General features: G+C 43.5%; 1 long non-coding RNA gene across 2 annotated transcripts in view; it reads right to left on the bottom strand.

Annotated features, from left to right (window-relative positions):
* Positions 1 to 18,803, bottom strand: part of LOC109043868 (uncharacterized) — a 161,711-nt gene that overhangs the window by 13,684 nt on the left and 129,224 nt on the right. Inside the window, exon 3 of one of the 2 annotated variants that reach the window (XR_002010239.2) lies at positions 9,447 to 9,600. The exons of the other annotated variant lie outside the window; for it this stretch is intronic. This is a non-coding gene — a long non-coding RNA (uncharacterized lncRNA). Of the gene's footprint in view, positions 1 to 9,446; positions 9,601 to 18,803 lie in introns of those variants that run through there. 2 annotated transcript variants of the gene reach the window in all.

Below are 18,803 nucleotides of genomic sequence, written 5' to 3'. Positions count from 1 at the left end.
TTTTTCATTATATTTTCGTGTGTTTTCTCGGGGACTAATCTGGTTTTCCCTCGATTGCTTTTCCGTATCGCTGCTGATGGAAAATCGATGGTTTATTGTGCCGACTCGAGTGCCGGTGCCTCCGAAGCCGCCAACGCCACGGCCGCGCCGCGCGCCGTCCAAGTCGCACACGCGCTCGCCTTTGGCTCGTCCCGGAACGAGCTGTACAGGGTGTCCCACGGTTAAACGACCATAATTCAGGAGAGTCTCCACCGGATCGCAACTTGACTCTTCGACTGTGAAGTTTATTCTGTACGTATCTCCAGCCGCAGTTTCGGTCCTTTTCCCAAATTTTTCGGGAAAATCTTCATATTTCCTGGATTTTGGCGGCAATTCAGTGGCAGATCCAGGAAAGGGAGTCATGGTGGCATAAGGCCCGCCACTTCCCATCTCGGGCTCTGGTATACCGGTTTTAAAGTCCAGGCCCCATGACTACCAACAACCCCGTGGATTGCTGTTATAGTCTTTTATTACGTACCTCATTCGGACGTATTTCTGTTAAGCAGAATTAAGCGCCAAATTGAGTTCCTTCAGAGGATATTAGAATTCCGGACAGCGCGTTCCGTCAAACGGAACTAAGCGCCATGGAAAAGCATTGCGAGTATAGGACGGGACGAGCAGCGCGTTCCGCAACATCCGCCAATCCAAGCCCCCACCCCCCTCCCCCTTCCTACCCCTATGGCGCTTAGTTCCGTTTGAAACAAATGCGTCCATTTGTCCGTTGCATCCACCCACTGCCACCATTAGGATCCTTTCATTTTCTCTTTGTCTCCTTTGTCTATAGCTTTGTCTAACACTCCCTATGATTAGCTCGCGTCCGGCTGGCGGCCGGTCGCAGGTTCGGGAAATTTCTGCACCCTTAAGTCTCTCCCATGCTCCTTTCCTAGCGAGTGGTAACAATGGAGGATTTCTCAGGGTCGAAAAGTGGCGGAACTTGGGCCACTGAGCTCGCTCACGGATCGCGGAGTGGCTTTGTGTCTCGCGGGCGGGCGCGGCGCGGGCTCCATTACTTTGATTGCTTCGGGCCGTTGCCGCCGCCGCCGCCGCCCGCCGCGTCGCGACGCCGCATCGGCACGCGCCGACTTCGTCTTGACGTCTCCCCGTGACGTCATCAATGTCAACCGCTCACCCCGTCTTTAATACACTCACGCTCACTAGCTCGGCCGAGGCAGAAACGATCGAGACTGCCTAGACTCAAGCTCACGCTTTTACACCATTGATTATTAAGGTTCTCACATAATGATGTTATCTGGATCGAGCTCAACAGAGAGGTACCAAGTCAGATCAAGATCAAATCGAAGAAAACAGCTTCTAAGGTTTATTTCTCCGTAACAGTCAGTGTTACGGATGTAGCTCAACATCTGCTTTGCACGGCTTTTTTTCCCACAAGTTTTGAGAGAGAGACGTCAACTCTGTTCCAAGGTAACATAAATCATTCAAAAAATTAAATAATAAGAACACGACTGCGCAATTTCTGCCCAAGAATCTGCTATTTTGCCGAAATCAAAGGAGATATTGTAAACATTCAGTTGGAAACGCCCGAATATTTTCTAGTAAAATTGTAATTTGCGAGAGGAAATTCGTAAATTGAAATGTAATCACTTTATTCGTTTGGTCAATGACGATATGGACCACTTTTAGCAGAGAGGAACGAAGTCACATTAGCTGTTGCCAAATTTAACGGAGCATTTTAATTTTTAACAAGAGAACATTTGTGCGGATCCCTTTGAAAATTTTTAGGAATTTGCTTCGTACTATGCAGAAAATTCGCTGAAATTTGCACAAACATCCACACAACCGTTTTCACGTAAAAAATGTACTTGCCTAATTAAATTTGGCAATAGATGATGTGGCTTGGTTCATTTCTCAGGGTGTCTACTGATACACACTGGCCAAAAATCAGTACTTTTACAGTACTTACTCCGTACATTCTCAAGAAATTCAGTACCTCCTCAACCGAAAAATTCAGTACTTTTTCAGGACCTCCATTCAACGAAATTCGGAAAATTTCAAAAATTTGAATTTCTCGCTTAAATTGCGATAAATATGACAAAAATTCCGTATCTTCTTGCGGAATTTCCGCACTTTTTCTGTACTTCCGGACCGCCCTTAAAAAATCAGAACTATTTCCGAACTTTCCGGGAATTCCGGACTTGAATAGACACCCTGTTTCTGCTTAACGCGGTCCAAAAGTTTTTCTTCCGTAAAATTCCTTCTATTTACTGGAAGAGGGCGAAGTACTGGTACTGCCAATAAACAAGGACCACGAAGAATCTGACATGTTTTATTCCAATTCCTGGGAGAATCCGGTGGCGACTCCGGTATTAGCGGCCGGACGGGAGTACATTGAAACAAATAACCGGGCGGCGGCGAGCGGTCACTGTTTCGGGGATTCGGCTTGGCGGAAAAATGGCCGTGATATCTCACCGGGGCTTAGGGCGTCGCCGGGAGCCGGGAGCCGGGAGTCCGGGTTTTCGTAAATCTTTATGAATAACCTCGGTTCTAGGATAAATGCAATGCATAACCTGGACTCGACAACCCGTGCCCCGTGTCCAGTCTTCAAGTTATCCCAACGGCCACGGCTTAATCACCCGCCTCTGCCCCGTTGCCGATGTCCGCTCCAGGGAATCATCGCCCGGCTAGGCTCATCTCATCGGAAATCGACCATTCTTACGTGGAGGTCGTGGGGTTGCGTTCATGCATTTTGAAGGCGAACCAAATATGGCGGGATGACGACTGACTGATTACGACTGCGACAGGTACGAAGTTTTCCAGTCTGTGGGGGAGGGGGTCTATACCGCCTGTTGCTTGTTTCTTGTTAGGAACTACTGAGTGTTTCGCAATTTTGGCTGATGACACGGAGAAAAAACTTTGTGCATGGGACCCGAAGTTGAGATCATATGGATCTCTGAAGTTTTAGGTCCAGCTGTCGAAGTTCGGGTCAGACATCTGAAGTACTGCGGTATATACAGAAGGGTTCAGGTCACACATCTGAGGTGCTCGGTGCATAACGAAGTACTTCAGATGTCTGACCCGAACTTCAGCAGCTGGACCTCAAGTTTTCGGATGCGTGATCCGAAAACTTCAGAGATCTGTATGACCTCAACTTCGGGTCCCACGCACGAAGTTTTTTTCTCCGTGGACGACTGATTGGGGCTGCGGCAGGGACGAAGTTTTCCAGTCTGATGGGGAAGGGAGTGTAGACCTTTCAGTACGTGTAGTACAGATTTTCAGTACCTCCTCAACAGTAAAAATTCAGTACTTTTTCAGTACCTCCCATTAACGAAATCCCAAAAATTTCAAAAATTTTAATTACTCGCTCAAACTGCGACAAAGATAACAACAAATTAAAAAAAAAAATCCGGACCTCCTTGCGGAATATACGCACTTTTCCAGTACTTCCGGACCGCCCTTAAATAATTAGCACTATATCCAGACTTTCCGGAAATTCCGGACTTGTAGACACCCTGTTATACTCTCGGTTCAAAAACCATTCGTCGGCGGAGGGTAGGACGTTGTTCATTTTGGGCGGGCTTTTCCGGGGATTTAGGGGGTAACTTTGGCAAGGGGGTGGGGGGTTGGGGGTTGTGGTCGGGGACGTTGCACGTAGCGCGAGTAGATCACGGGCCGCGGCCGCGGTCGTTGCGGGGGAATGTTATTTATTTATATCTATTCCTTTAGTGATACGTCCGCATTTATATTTCTTTGTATACGGGATACGCGATACGTGGACGCGGAGTCGGGTAGTATTTCGTCGTGGTTATTTATCCGGAGCCGGAGCCGGGGCATTATCGCTGCCTCTGTTCATAATTTCACTCCGATGAATTGGCCCGCGCAACGAGCACGGACATAATTTACTCCGCACTCGTCTTACATCCGAGCGGCCATCTTGGAAAAACAACCCTCGACGTCTCGTTATATAACTCACTGGCTCGTGGGATCCCACCTATATGACGGAGAGTACCTGTACACTGCCGTGCTAAGGAAAAACGCCGTATGAGCCTTCAGGCGTTGCCAAATTTCCCTTGATAAAACACGAATTTCCCAGTTAACTTATGGATATTTTCCTTCCAATTTTTTGGCCAATTTTGTTTGCAATTTCATCTGAAGTTTCTGAAAATTTCCAGGGAAAATATCCATAACTTTCCTCTGAAATATACATTTTATCGAAGGAAATTTGGCAACTCTCGAATGTTCATACGGCGTTCTTCCTTAGCACGGCAGTATACAGGATAGCCACTTTCAAATTGGAACTTCTTGACTATTCGAGACTGCGGGGCGCGGGCCCGTTCCAAGCTTCAACTTGAGTCCCTTTATACTTAGAGTCAAGACAGTGTGAATCCATTTCTGATTGGTTACCGTATTTTAGGTCTCCACAGTGTCACAAACGGGAATTAAGATTACATTTTCACCAATTGCAATGATTATAATCTGGAATTGGCCGTGGAATTATGGGTTCGGCAAGGAACAAATGGAAATGGGAGAAGGAACGGAGAAAGGAATTTGAGGATGGGCCGATCAAAGATTACGAAAAACGCTCAATTTGTGTAGTCTTTATTCCCGTTTGTGACTCCATGAGGGGGTGTTGTCTTGACTCTCCGTGTAAAGGGACTCTAGCTTTACGGCACAGGTGTGAACATAGGCGTACCGAAAATTCAAGGTTTTAGGGAAAAATTTCTGACTAATACCTTCTCTTTCGCAGTTCAGAAAAATTTACTCACCTATCCTTACTTGCCATATTTTCCGAGAAATCGTCACCCTTGTGTCTTTACGGTTGAATGAGATATACAAAACAAATTGTTCTAGAATAGGTGTGATGTATCCTGTGATCAGTGACGAGTTAAAAGTCTAATTCTCCCGACTTTCCCCGGATTTCCCGTAACTTTGCCAAAAAAAACTCCGGCTTGTCACACCAAAATTCCTACCATTTTCCCTAAATGTCTATGGTGTTACTGGAAAACTTCTTTACTTGTGTGGTAAAATCCTATAACAAAGCTAAACAAACGAAACAAGCAATACCATAATCGGCCAGAAATCGGTCCACTTCCTGCTGCCTCTTTCAAAATGAAAAAATTCCCTAAGCACCGCGAAAATTCCCTGTTTGCCAAACACTCGGTTCCTTTCGGTAGAACTGGACTAGAAGGTAGCTGTAAACACCCCCGGTCCATTCCCACGGCGCACAGTGGATCGAGTCAATTGGAGAGGTCGGACATAAAATCGTTGACTAAAACTGCAAATTTTTGGGTTTATTTCGTCACATTTTAAAGTTCAAGGGGTGCTCACAGAAGAAAATTTTACGAGGGAACCAATGAAACCACTTATAGAACCTCAACATTTTGTATAAACGGAGTTTTGAGCTTTTAAAAAAAGTTTCCAAATTTTGTCCGAGCTCTCCTATTGCCTCAATCCAATGCGCGGCGGGAAAGCGGGAAATAGCGGGAAAGCGGGCTCGGCCTCGGCCGGATCAAGTTTATTGGTTTCGCGATCCGTTTTCCTTTCGAGTCATCTAACTCACCATCCACCATCCGCCGACTCACCTCAACTGGGGGCGGGGGAGGGGGTGACAGCCCCCGCCACTAAGACGGCTCGGCCGAGGGGCGGCGGGGGGAGAAAGTAATAATAAGACGAGTGCTGGCCAGTTTAATCACATTTCCCCTCCCCCTCCCCTGCCCGGCCCGGGCGTCTGCCGTCAAACCGAAAGCTCATCTCCTCTCTGTTTAGCTTTTAATTCGCTTTCAATTTCACTCCCTCGGCGTTGCCGGCTCCCACCCCTTCCTCCGTTTCCCGAGAACCCGTCGGCGCTCTCAAAGGAGCCTATACTCGGACGCGTAGCTCCATTTTTTATGGAAGCTTTTCTGAAAGCGAAATCGAGGACTTTCGAGGAGTTTTCCAAGAGTTCTGATTCGATAAAGTCGAGGAATTTCATCAGTGGCGTGACGTGTTTTGCGATATATAGATTGATCTGCCGTTTAAACCAATGGAAAAGGATCGATAATCAGGGTGTTCGCAACGGACACCTTATTAATCGATTATTTACCATGGCTTAAAATGGAGAAAAATCGAAAATCGATCACTTATGCTTCGCCACTAACTTTCACAAGGGGGTTTCTAGGATATTAAAAAGATTGGACAACATGGCGATTTTCGCCTCATTCTGGAAACAACATATCGTCATTTCCAATCAAAGGAACAGAACTAAATTCCAATGGTTCAAAATTTCCACTCATAGATTGTATTTGAGTTTGTGGTGTTTGTGTTTTGTATTGACTTTCGGGCATTTCTAACTGAAACTTTCACTGACTTTTCTTCTGATCACACCCAAAAATCAACAAATTTTTTGACGGGAATTGCACAGTCATAAAGTTGTAAAAACTCGAACCGTCTGGGTCAGTTTTGCAACCTAGGAATGATTCAGCAGGGAATTTGATATGTTATGTGCTATTAGTTTCCCCACTATGGTGTAAAAATTAGTTTTGGAAGTGAACGTTTAGATTCGCCTGACGATGACTGATGACCAAAGAGTTGAGTAATTGGTTTGACAATTAAAATCCAGTTTGCAAAAACTCGCCTAGCAAAGTGCACATCCCGACATTCATCAGTCATTATTCGGCGAATTTAACTTATTTTTGCTCAACAAGATGCTCATCGACCGTTATTTCGCGACAAATGGCGGTGACATCAGAAATCAACACTTGTCTCACTCGATTACATTATACTTAGAATGTTATAGTTCTTATGTACGTTGTCTCTGTGCATATAGTTCTTTTCCATTTAATTCATAGATCGTATTCGATACATCTAACAGGTGAGATTGTATCGATATCGATTGGTTCAAAACATAAACATAGCCTCAAAAGTCAATTTAGAAATCAGAGGAACGGGTCTTTTGTAACAGATGTTTTATTCTTTTGAGTACCTATGCCAATGCGAAGTGAAATTGTCAAGAATTTTCTCATTTTCAGCTTTCCCAACTTAAATCCTAATGGTTCGGTTTGAGGTTATATTCTATTGTTTTGAACCAAACGATACATCGAACCATTATCGAATACGGTCTATTGTACATAGTTCCTTTTTACACAAGTACGCCCAGCTGACAGACGAGGGTGCTCAAGCTCCTTGCCTATTCTGACACCTCCGCTGGACTTCATAATAAGAGCCGCAGCGACGCGCGAAGGGGGGTGGAGGGGCGCGGTATCGCGGATAGGTAGCTTTCAACAAGCTCTTTTAAACTATTAATCAAACTGAAAACATTCTCTAATTTAATTTGTTCCATTATCTGTATTATTACGCGCAGCGACTCGACTCACACGGACGAGTGGATGGACGGGACGGGCAGACCCAGGTCCTCTCCCTCGCCCCCTCCACCCTGCCGTGACGTCAGATTTACAGCAGTACGCCATACCTATAGAAATATATCGATTCTTGGAGGGACCGGGTGCTCCGACAAGAATCGATTATTTAACATAGGTTTAAATGGAGAAAATCTGGTGTTGCCGAATTGCTGGATCCGCCTCTGGTTCGTCACAAAGGTTTGAATGCTACTTGTAGCTCAGAGCATGTTTGATATTTTCTCGTGACTTAAAAGTCCATAGACGGCCAATGTGAAAGAAAGAAAAAAAAGGTTAATATTTTAACTTTGTTCACTAACTCTTGGTGGCCCTGCACAATGGAAGATTCAAATTGAAATAGTCCATTGGGTGGCCTTGAGCAGATTAAACTTGTCTCTCTTTACATTTTTACAAAAATGGCCATATATTGCTGGATAGAAAACGAAACTACTTAGTGGCTGTAAACTTTCTGCGACTTTATTATACGGGCCATGACGGCTAAATTCGCAAAATTTAAAGTTTCAAGCTTAGATTTTATTTAAAACATAAACCTGAAGGTGAATTAGGAAACGTCTCATGTAGTTAAGTTGATTTCGGTTAAATTCGTCTAACTGTTACTTATTTTTCTTTAAAACAATGAAGATGAGCGGAAAACTGCAACGTCGCATTGGAAGATGGATATTTTTTTACAATCGTAACTATACCGTAGATGCTGAAGACTTTCTTTGTACGCAAAGTCTCAAGTCGCGTCAAACTGAGCCATATTTAAATACATTGATTTCGATAGTTTCTGAAAAATTATCAATTGTATATTTCTATTTTTGAAAAGGACAAACAATTTTTAATTTGCACCTTTCCGGTGACATACTGGCACAATCCCCCTTTCTTCTCCTCCATTATCACAGAATATGGAAGTAGAGCAAGAGAAAGGACACGCATCGATGAAGGCGCATTGACACAACTATTCGTGCTTGATGGATGTCCGTGTTGCAGCTGCAAAATTGAAGGCGCGATGGCGCGAGACGTGAACTCTCAATGCTCCGCGCTAAGCTGCCATAGACGTGTCGCTCAGATCCGAGAGAAAAGTTAAGAAACAAGGCCCGATTACTTCTATCTTTTCTTCGGCTGTAACGACACTTGATTTTTTCTTTTTTAAAATTTTATGTCTGATTTTTTTTCAGGGTGTATGTGTGGACCTGTATACCTGACGCTCGTACGTACCTGACCGGCCTTACACAACCCAACGCACGGGGCACGAGTTTTTAGCAAGCCTTGGGTCAATTTGATCCAGTTTTGGCACTTTAGGCTTTTTAGTCCCACACCGTTGCGGAACTTTCAATGCAGATATAGATAGTTTATTTAACACTATCCATGTATTACTGGGCTGGAGGTTTTATCCGTCTTATAGCTCATCCAATCTTTCTTTATCAACAAGTCCCCGAACAAACCATCCAATGATTTCAGACACTAATTTTAGTTTATTGGCCCAACTTTTTAATTATATGTATTTTAACTGTAATTATTCAGTTTGTAGGCAAATGTTCAAAAAAATAGACTTGTTAAATAAAAAAAAAATTTAAAAAATCTTCCTTTATTCCATTTAATAGCCCCGGTTGATCCTCGCTGGTTGGTGTCAAAGCGACAACCCCGACAACAGCAGACACCTGCGAAAACGGGAGACGGGGGAGGTGCACGGTATCGTTTGTTTTCATTTCGTTTGGCAAACCTCCCCCTCCCCCTCTACCCCGCCGCACCCCACGGTTTTCAGCCCCCGAATTCCGTCGTTTAATTGCGTTTTGGTCGTCTTCGAGCCAGGAGGCTAAGCTGCAGTATGCGACAAGAAGGAAGGATTTGTGCACCGATTCAAAAGAGTGACGCTCACGGTTTTCTGCAGCTATTTGGCAAGGGTTGCTGAAATTCGCGTGTCTGAAAGGACGATCTGACGGAAACAAACGATCTCGCCGAATCGGTGCCCTGAAAAGGAAGTGGGGGATCCACGGGTTCCAGGGCAGCTTAAGGGACTTGAAGAGGCTCAAATCCGTTTCGAGTGGGAGCGTTTTTAGAGAGAAACATTGTAAATGTCGAGGTAAATGTTCTCCCTTACATTTTAAACTCGACGTTTCAAAACAACTAATGAAAATTGGGGTAACAATGCTTACATTCGATTAAGTCGAAAAGTCTCCAAACTTTGAAGAGGGTTGGAACTTGGAAGTACATAATGGTCGATGATTACCTGAAACACACGAGAAAAAGCAAAGTTAAAGCGGTTGAACAAGAGGCAGTAGAATACTATTTTCTCCGATTTAATATTACTTTTACGGAGACGTTATTATGGTGAGAACAGATATCGGTTATTCAAACCGAAAAGCTCGGTGAGAGTTTTTCGGTTCAGAGAATTAATCGAAAAACTTCGGTTGATAGAGAATATGACCCATAAAAGCAAAAAATTCAGTTCAGACCTGAGCCCTCCGCTCATCGAACTGAAGATCAGGTCAATCAACCAAATACGTTGCTTCGGTAGACGATAGGCTTAGCCATCTGGGCTAAGAAGTGCCTGTGGAACTTTTCAATCCAAATAAACGAGGTTTGTAATCAGTGATAAATATACTTTTCAAAATATTGCAGACATTGCACTAATTGTAAGAGAGCGAATGAAATTCCTCGAGAAACTAAATGAAAATCAATACTCTTTTTAGAAAATTAATATTTTTGTGGAAAAACGAAATGGAAAAAACCCAACATCCAAGCGTTTTTACGGCATTTTTACTTAACACGATCTTTATGCTCGAGGGCACACTATTTTCCACCTTTCTTACCACCCTTACCCTTTGTGTGCACTTTTCCATGTTTCTATAATTAAGTGTGATTCTCACAGGGCCCGGTGCGCCCTCTAGGTGCGTAGCGCAATACGTACTTGAAGCGGTCCTTCATAATCCGTGAACTGCTCACATGATGGATAAAAAGAACCGCCGATGCAACCGATAAACGACGTCACTCGATTTTAGTGCAGCCTCACTCAAACAGCCCTCCATGGGAAGCAAAAATTGAGGAGCAATGCTTTGATGTCATACTATGACTCATTCAAAATGTTTCGTGGTTTTCATTTTTCGGTTATCATTATACTGCTCGTGCTTGCTGCTTCTTTGTGGCTAATGCTTACAACTACCTACTTTCTTATTTTTAGCACAAAATACTTTCAAATTGTTTCATTCGACACATCTAGAAATTTTTTGGAATTTTAACTCTGTTCAGACGCATTTTGAGGCCTCCATGATGAAAATATTAGAAAATACTATGACTGAATGAACACGGTGTATTGATTGAAGACTCTACATTGAAAGAGATGATCATCCTCAATGAGGGTTTTTTCCCACCATCCAGAATTTTCGAAAGGAGAGGGGGGGGAGATGATACTATTTTCAATTCTGAGGGGGACCAGGCCCCTGTGCCTCCCTCCTTCGTGCGACCATGAACCTACGAGAGACTTTTAATTGTTGGTCCATCATTTGTTTAAGCTTTTTCGTCAACAGCAACCAGCTATTTCAATCGAAAGGATCGGAGTTTTTCCCGATGAATTCTTTGTCGATATCTTTGCCGATCGATTCCAATAATCAGTCGCGGAAGGAGGCGATGAAAATCGACAACGAGGCGTTTTGCCGCAAAGTGGCTAGCGAAGAGCTTATTAATACACCGTTGAGCCGTTAAGCACTTTTTCAAAGGCCGCTCCCGCTCGCTAAGATCCCTCTCCCTGGAGCCTCCGATGTTGGCACTCGACGGGGAACGGAAAAAAGGAATTTTCGAAAAAAGGAAGACGGGGGAGAGGGAGGGGTGGACGGCGTTGGAGCGAGAGGCCACTTGAGAACTCCAACTCGAGTATCTTCCAAGAGCATCCGAGAATGATCCGTCCGAGCCAGCGGAAAAACGAGGTGATCATCACACTCCTTATTTAAGAAAAAAACGACCTATCAGCATGCGCGACTTGCGAATTTTGAATGGATCACCGGACAAAGTACAAATTTAATCATTCTGTAATATGTTTCCTCTTTCAAATTTACGTAAAACACGATTCGCGCGACGAAAATTAGTGAAATAGATCCTTAATCAAAATATTGACTTCTTTCATCTTTATGTCGTCCATGTGTGCATTGCGTTGTCGACGTTCACTGGAGAAAAAAACACAATGGATCTAAGAGTCCAGACTCTTGAAAACATTGACAAGAAAAAATACTCTTGATTCGATCAGATTTTTGCTAAAATCAAAAGGAAAATCCGCTCAAATTAAGAGGCTTGGTTCTTGATTTAGCAAAAATCCGATTGAATCGAGTCGAGTATTTTTTCTTGTCGATGTTTTTAAGAGTCTGGGCTCTAGATCCAATGTGTTTTTTTTCCAGTGTTATCCAACGTGCGGGCTGATTGTTAAAATAGATAGACAAAGCTGCAGACAAAGAAGACAGAAGGGACATGGGGTCCCTTCGGTGGAAGCTAGTGGTTGCAAATGGATATAGGAGGTAGGTAATAGACTGACGAAAGGCAACCCATTAAAGACCCTCCCTACACTTAGTTCATCATTTTCTCCCGTCGTCTGTAGGAGCCCATTATTAATTACGGTATTTCTACTACTGATTTCACTTCCTGTTCTTGCAGCCAATAAGATCGCTCCGTACTGCCTACGGCTTCCTTGTCTATCGCTTTGAGTATCAACTTCAACATACGACTCGCTGTGCCCTGGGATGTTCGCGGGGGTTCCCATGCAGGTGTGAATCAGCATTTGCACTATGTACTTGAGAGTCAATAATCATCGTTGCTTAAAATTTTCGATGATTATTCGGCAAGTTTAGGCACAATTATTTCCGTGCTTTCTCCTGAAATCCTGTGTTACCCTACAATATCAGGACTTTTGGGCTTTGCGTTATAATTTTTGGAGGTTTTGTGCTGATTTTTAGAAATTTGACATAGGGATTGGGAAGTTTTTAACGTTTGCTTAATCGGTAATAATTAATGGATTCAACAGTAAATCGATATTCCTACAATCGATCCAACAGTTGATCTAAATTTTAACAATCGATTAATTAGTTGAATAATTAAAGGACATTCGATTAAACGATTTACTCAACGAATCAAAGGAAGTCCAACTAATCAATCGCTACTTGAAAAACTCAACTCTGAGGATCCAGAATTTTCCGTCACGTTGCACGTTTGTTTGAACCGCGCGTCTCTCCCGAATTTTAAAATCGGGCTTTACGCTGACCATTTCCCAATCGGAATTTCGAGAGAGCGACCTCGCTTCACCTTCTCAATTTGCTGACGTCATCGTTTCCTCATTTCCTCCACGAGCCGCGCCGTCCTTGGAAGACATGGTCCGTGGATTTGCTCCACAGAAACGTAGGCCTTTAAGAAGCCACTCGGGCTGGAGAGCCGAGCAAAGAATGAGAAGAAGATCGTTAAACGTTTTCTCGACTCATTTTCCTAAACGCTCCATCGCGGCAAGTTCCCGCTGAAAAGCTCCTCCATCGGTGCCACATCGCGAGGGTTCATGACAGCTATTCAAAACCAAAATCGAGGTATTTTTAAGAGGGTGGTAAAATAGTGATCGGTATCCACTAATTTGCGGGGAAAGCAAATTTTCGGTTCCTCTCTTTTGGAGCGTTCCATACCGACTCGGCGGAAGGAATTTAAAGGGAGACCTGGCGGGTGGGGCTGTGAATGGAGGCGATGGGACGGAGGGGTGAGGATGGGGGTGGAAAACCGGTGGCGCGCTGCTCCCAAGTCGAACGTCGGGGAAGACGACCGAAGGGGATGCAGGGGACTAAGTAACTTTCTCAATGAATATTCCCTCTTAAAAAGATACGTCTTTCCGCCGCACAAACCACCGCATCCTCCAACTTCTAAACAAGAGTGGAAAGGTTTTACCTGTGTTGTGTGTCGACCAAAGGAGGGACGTGGAATAGGACGCATTCCGGCTTTTGAAAGGAGGAGCAATTTTGCTTTAAAAGGTCTGAAGTCCCCTTAAGACGCGAATTAATTGTTTTCCCTATAGTAAAAGAATATCTAGTACATATTCTCTGAGCCCCGGCGAGGAAGAGAGCATCAGGAGGAAAGTGGGAAGAAACTTGGGATGCAAAATCCATTAAACTTTAAAGCATTAAACGTTAGAAGTTGAATTTGACGCCTGTTAATTTCAAATGTAAAATAAGTAATTTTTCGATACATCCATTTTTGACATGGAAAAGAGTGCGTTCAGCGATTAAAACTACTTCTAACTCAGTTTCCCCCTAATAGTGTTACTTGGTCCCTCTCTGTTAAATTTAGAGTCCCTTTATGGTGTGGGGAAGGTTAAGAGAAGTAGATTCATAGATGTCACCGAACGATAAAAAGTATTACACAGTTTAAACATTTTTCGTAATCTTTGATAAACCCAAATTTTTTCTCTCCGATCCTTATCTCATTCCGTTTGTTCCCTGACGTCCCCCAAATTCTCCGGTACATTCCAGTTTATAATCTTTGCATTTGGTAAAAATGTAATATTTTTTATCGTTTGTGGCTCTAAGAGGGCCTGAAATACGGTAGCCAACCAGCAACGGATTCCTGAGTTTCGAATCTCAAGTAAAATTCAGTCAAGATTGTCTCCATGGTTGGTGGAGAGGGCCGAACTGGCTGTGACTCGTGGCATGGCCCACAATCAGGGTGGAAAAATCTCATGAAAAATAAAATCGAAACAAAATATTTCGTGAAATTCCAAAAATTATTGAGCGCGGGTTGCGTACTCTAGCTCCTGAAAAATATGAAATATTTTACAACGTCGTGAAATTTCATGAAATATTTCGTGAAATTCCAGAAATTAATGAAAGATATTGAAAAATACAGATTCCTTTTCATGCTTCGCAAAATGTAAAAATTGTGACTTTTTTATATTTTCGTGTTTTTGAGTGCGGGTTGCATACTCTAGCTCCTGAAAAATATGAAATATTCAACAACGTCGTAAAATTTCATGAAACATTTCACTGAAATGTCCAATATTTCATGTCTTTCTTACGTTTCAAGCCACCTTGCCCACAGTGCGCGGCGGGTTGCGTCTGGCGCAGTGTCGGGCGCGCGGGAAAAGAGGTGATTTCTTGAGTGCTTGCTTTTTCACTCCCCGCCAACAATCTCTGACATCCTCCCTTCCTCCCCTCCGCGGCCGCCGCCATCACTCGACGTAGCGACGTAGCTTCGCCGCAAATTTCCATCTCGTGTCCCATTGAGTGGAAATTGAACAGTTTTAACGTCCCTCCACGAATCCCCGTCCGAGGCGATGCGTTGCCAAAGACACCATCCAACAAGAGGACTGTTCTTAACCGTCCTCGGGGGTGAAATTTGTAGTGGCGTACTTTTTGATGAGTTGGATTTAGTGTTCGAAACTCACATGCGCCTAAGAAATCGGTCATGGCGCCTAAAAAAAGAAGGCTCTGCGCCAACGTGGCCCCTAAAAATTGCCCCTCTCCCTCCAAAAAAAATCCTAATTTTTCTGTTTAGTGATTTTTCGAAATTTCCGCCACGTTACAGTTACAAGTTCTGTAACTAAAACATCCTGCGTCTAACTTTTCACTAAATGCGCCGTGATATATAGGCAAAAAGTCAATTTGGCCCCTAAAAAATCTTCGATGGCCCTTAAAAATCGAGCTTGATGCGCCACATGGCTCCTGAAACTCAAAGGTGAGTTTCGAACACTGGTTGGATTGAAAAATTGGATTTAGCATGAGATATGACAAGCATTTTTCGATTAGTTGATAAACCGATTGATCACATTTTTGGATAATCGAAAGTTCAGCGATGGATTAATAATTGTATCGAGTCAAAATTAAACGACTGATCGAATGTTAAATCTATATCGATGTGCATATTTTGAAACGGTAAATTTTCAAAATAACAACCTGTACCCTGGGATGCCCTCCAGGGTCCCCACACTGAAAAAAAACTCCGGCCATGGATGCCGTACTTAAGGGCTGTATCGGCGTTCCGGGCCCAGGGGCCGAAAGTTCCGGGCTAAGCAACCGGAACAATCGAAGCTACGGCTCCAGCGCCCGGAACTTTCGGCCTCTGAGTCTGGAACGAACGGTATGTTTATACAGCCGGTAACTTTTTTTTCAGTGTAGGTATGAACCCTCTCCGTCCTAGATTTTCACAGGAATCATTGCCTAAAATCTATTTTCCTTGGAGGCTTTGACAGGAAAATTTGACAATTAATTCACAAACACGGTAATCACTCACGCACTTTAGGGTCACCGAAAACTTCTTGGATGATTCCCGGGAAACTTTGATACAAATACACACAATAAAGCACACAAAAACGGTAATCACTCAAACTTAGAGGATTTACTGAGAACTTTCCACGAATATATCCGGGAACTTTCCCTTTTCCCGAATTAGATTTCCTCATGAGACTTTGACAAGAAAACTAACACGTACACATTTGCACACATACAAGGCAATGACTCACACTTTTAAGAGCTTCTGAGAACTCGACCGTTGACTTCCGAGAACTTTCCCGTTCCCGGCACTTGACTTTCCCGGAAAACTCCGGGCACTTTCCCATTCCCGGAATTAGACTTTCTCATGAGACTTTGACAAGAAAATTAACACACACACTTACACATATACACAGTAATCACTCACACTTTAAAGAGCTACTGAGAATTCACTCGTTGAATCCCGAGAACTTTCCTGTTCCCGGCACTTGACTTTCCCGGGTAACTCTGATCCATAGGTACGTTTCGGAGGCGGACCCACTTGGCACAGCTGGAGGGAGCATCCTTTCACCGTGCAGCCACTTAGCTTTTAGTCCGCGGGCCGGACAGGGGGGGGGGGGGGGGGGGCAAGGGGCACGGGTGAGAGGAGAGCGGTGTGACGTAGCGTTGAGGGACGCAGCTCCAATAAAACGATTCCGGTGCGATTCGTACGAGGCACTTGCCAGCCACTCGCCTTTTGCTTTTCGGATCAACCTTTGCCTCTCGCAGCCTCGCAGGACCGCCGCGCCGCGACATCGGATTGCAAAGGCTCGACTCTTGCCAGATCTCCTTCGACGGAAGTGGTAGATCTTGGATTATCGGATGCCTAGGAAAGCCTAAGAGAAGCGCGGTCATGATCATACACCGCATGGGAACCTTTCAGAGATGTGGCGTGCTTTGCGATACATCGATTGATCTGCCATTTAAACCTATGGCAAAGGATCGATAAACAGGGGGTTCGCAACGAACACCTAAATAATCGATCTTTTTACATAGCTTCAAATGGGAAATATCGATTTTCGATCATTCATGCCTCGCCACTGGAGCCTTGAGGGTGAAAAACAACGAGGTTTCTAGATCTATACCAGAGACTCTTCAAGAGTATGAGAGTATAGTGAGATCCGTATCAAGACTTTGTTCAAAGGCGTGCCACTTTCTTCGATAAGAATTGGCGATTTGATCGTCGATTTAGGATGTTAAATCGTCAATAGATATAGGTGATCAGCTCATGGTGAGATCGCCAATTCTCACTAGTTGCAGTACGTGCCTATATTTTCTCGATTGGCTATGAATTTATCGGTTAACGAAAGTCTTTCGATTCGACTGATTAATCATTTGTTAAAAAATTGATGACTGTTTAATGATTACTTACTACCGATTAATCAAAGATTAAAAACTTCTCAGTGCCCCCCGGTCAGTGGTTTCATTTCTATTCCTACATCGGCCCTGAGTAAAAAGAAAGGAGAGAGTGGTGTTTGAATGGGCAATGGGGTTGGCTTATTCTCTTATTTAATTAAAAATCACGACCAGATTACCATTGGAGTGAGGGGCGTATAGCGCACAATATTTCCATCTTTGACTCATCCCACTCGTATTCCACCGTGCTTAGGAAACCACGTTGTATATACGATAGGATGCCCCCAAATTTCTCCTGATATTGGATTTATTTTTGCGAAAAGTTATAAATATTCGTCCTTGAGATTTTCAGGTAAGTTAGACGAAACTCGGAATAAAAATCTCTGAAAAAACAAGTGATAAAATATTAACAAAATTTCCAGAAAATAGTATTTCATCGCGGGAAATTTGGCAACGTCGGATTGTTGATGCGATGTTTCTCCCCACAAAGCGGTGTTACAGCCCCTAAAACTGTTCGGCTGCAGAGATTGAGGACTCGGAATACGAGCCCCGATATCGCATCCGCTGAAATTAAAAAAGAGCAGGGAAAAATGAGGGCGGGGGACGGGGTTTTACCTCTCGCGAACTCTAAACAATCTTTCCCTTGGCTTTTGTTAATTTATATTATAATTTGTTTTCCGTCGTGTTTTTTTCGACCCTCGTTCCTGTAGCTTTTGATGACACTGCTAATTAGTTTTGTCTTGTTGCGTTACGCTCCGCGAGATGAGCAGGGAGCAAGGCCGAGTAGACCTCGAAAAAATGAATGCAAATTAAAATTCTAAAGACCGCGTTGGCTCGGGCTTTGACTGAAATAATGCCTGATTTAAGTACACCTGTACAATATGGCACTTATTTCATTATGCCCCTCTGTCTGCCGTTAGCGGTTTGGATGAGATAATCTTCAGAATTAGGTTTCTTCCCGCGGCAGTCGCCGCGAAAGAATCTGAATTCCGCGCCTAACACTACACACAGAACCTCCCTGTCACACCCTCACATACATACGTACATAAAGGACATAAATACATAAGGATACATAAAGGAAATCCAAGGTCCCTTCGACGTCATTCCGATTGCTTGAATCGATGGAGGCAACGGGACCGCACCGCCGCACCCGTTGAGTTCAACGACACATGACTAAATGACGAGTTCATTACCATGACTCGATGGGTCACACACAGGAAAGAAAAATTCCGTAATATCAACAGAATGGATATATTTCGTTAGAAAATGAATCTAAAAATGTATCACACGTGAAATTTTTCATAAAAGTTTAGCATTTCATGAAAAACTAGTTATTCCGGGCTCACTGGAGCGCGGCGATCCACCACACACTGGAAAAAAACACATTGGATCTAGAGTCCAGACTGAAACTCTTGAAAACATTGACAAGAAAAAATACTCTTGATTCAATCGGATTTTTGCTTGAATCAAAACGAAATCCGCTTAAATTAAGAGGCTTGGTTTTTGATTTAAGCTTAAATCTGATTGAATCAAGAGTACTTTTTCTTGTCGATGTTTTTAAGAGTCTGGACTTTAGATCCAATGTGTTTTTTCTCCCAGAGCAGCAAGTCATGCGGACGGCTCCTTTGCATTGATTAAGTCCAATTGAACGTATTTATGCAAAATAAACTATGTAGACATGAAAATAAATCAAAAGGAATTACAAAGCACATACATCCTATGCACATAGTTCCTTTTTATTTAATTATTTCTACATAGTTCCTTTTAGCTTAAACACGGACAATTATCGAAGAATATCCGTCCGGGCCCGCGAGTC

Source organism: Bemisia tabaci, chromosome 3 (genome assembly GCF_918797505.1).
Source record: "Bemisia tabaci chromosome 3, PGI_BMITA_v3".
Classification (NCBI taxonomy): domain Eukaryota; kingdom Metazoa; phylum Arthropoda; class Insecta; order Hemiptera; family Aleyrodidae; genus Bemisia; species Bemisia tabaci.
The sequence above is the reverse complement of the archived record's forward strand: the minus strand, read 5'-3'. Positions and strand labels throughout refer to the sequence as shown.